Source organism: Chinchilla lanigera, unplaced genomic scaffold (assembly GCF_000276665.1).
Source record: "Chinchilla lanigera isolate Chin_1 unplaced genomic scaffold, ChiLan1.0 scaffold00043, whole genome shotgun sequence".
In the NCBI taxonomy this organism is placed as follows: Eukaryota; Metazoa; Chordata; class Mammalia; order Rodentia; family Chinchillidae; genus Chinchilla; species Chinchilla lanigera.
Genome location: NW_004955444.1, coordinates 11071614 through 11073031, shown reverse-complemented (window position 1 = coordinate 11073031; position 1418 = coordinate 11071614). Strand labels below are relative to the sequence as shown.

At 50.9% G+C, this 1418-nt stretch overlaps 1 protein-coding gene across 3 annotated transcripts in view; it reads left to right on the top strand.

The window, feature by feature from the left end:
- Positions 1-1227: 1227 nt before the first annotated feature.
- LOC102006622 (chromosome unknown open reading frame, human C8orf34) overlaps positions 1228-1418 on the top strand; it is a gene marked incomplete in the record, with an annotated part of 371108 nt that continues 370917 nt past the window's right edge. For 2 of the 3 annotated variants that reach the window (XM_013518172.1, XM_013518171.1), the window contains 1 exon segment: positions 1232-1418. 3 annotated transcript variants of the gene reach the window in all.

The following is a 1418-nucleotide window of genomic DNA, read 5'->3' as shown; positions in this document are numbered from 1 at the left end:
ACTCGACGCTGTTCAATTTTATTCTTTTTGAGCAGATCATCTGAGTCTGATTGCAAAATTAATAAGTTGGCTATCTTTGCATTCCAAATCATGTCCAGGTTTCCAGCGATGATTCCTTCTCTGGCAGATACTTATCTGTGAATCATTAAATGGAATTAAAAACACTTTCTTAAGCATTCCATTTTTATCTTCACTGTTGCATATTGTCATGTATCATTTAAAATATAGAAAAAAAGGTTGGACACCAATAAGAATCATGAGTAAGAAATTTAGAACACAGTCTAGAAAGAAAATCTTCATCACTGCATTCTGCTTTAAGAAAAACAATTTCCATTATTCTAGGCATTCATAATTATTAGTGTAAATCTTTTGGTTTTGGAAACACATAACGGCTCTGAGCCTAGGCAACTGTTGTTTTACTTCCCAAGAAAGAGCCCCGTGAGGAAACCTCTCTGGTGTCGGTAGATCTTTACCTGTGAAATCCTTGCACGGTAGGAAAAGTACTGGCTAAATTTAAGGAGTTCAGGAGGCAGCTAGAGGAAGCATTACGTGAAGGAGTATGATGTACCTAGAGGCGTATATACATAATTTACGGCACGGATTACAAAGGCAAACTTGGAAGCGGAGGGATAGTTCCCTTTTCTCTCTTCTCCCCGTCTAATTATGAAAGCTTGCTACTACCCACCTTTGGGACTTTTCAGCCTGTTCTCAACCTGCATTCTCCAATGGAGTTGCTCCAGTCCAAGCCAGAGTTGTTTCTTGTTGTTGTTGTTTTTTTTTTTTTTTTTTTTTAGTTAAAAGAAAGCAATTTCGTTTTCGCGGTAACGCACCTGTTTACAACTCTGCCCTTCTAAGACCCCGAGCTAGCGTTTGCAGAGCATAAGGTGCCAAGGAAAGGCGCTGATGGGACGATGGAGACATCTGCTCGCGAACTGCAGCTGTACCTGCCAGGGAGTAACCAACAAGCACCAGATTTATGTGCACTTTGAAAGAAGCACCGTCACCATTGGCTTTCGGAGCGCGCTGTCTCCAGGGAGTGGCTGGCAGCGCGAGCACGGCCTCGGGAGCGCCCCGCCGTCTGCTCCCGTAACCCGGGCGAGGAGGCGCCTCCCGCGGCGCGCCCTGGGACGCCCTCGCGCGCCCAGCGCCCCCCAGCGCCGCTCGAGGCGGAGCTGCACCGCGCGCGCTCCTCCCGCCCCCTGATTCCCGCTGCTGCCGCCCAGAGGAGAGCCGCGACTCTGCTTCAGACCTCCTCGGGGAGCCGGCGCTGCGGAGAGCCGGCGGGTGGGCGCGAGGAGGACGCGATGAATGAGTTCTCCCTGCGCCCCGGAGTTGACTGAGTTGGCCGCGCCGCGCCCGGGTTCCCGGCCGTCTGCGCCCCAGGCGCTGGCGGCTCTCGGGGTCGCTGCCCACGCCCG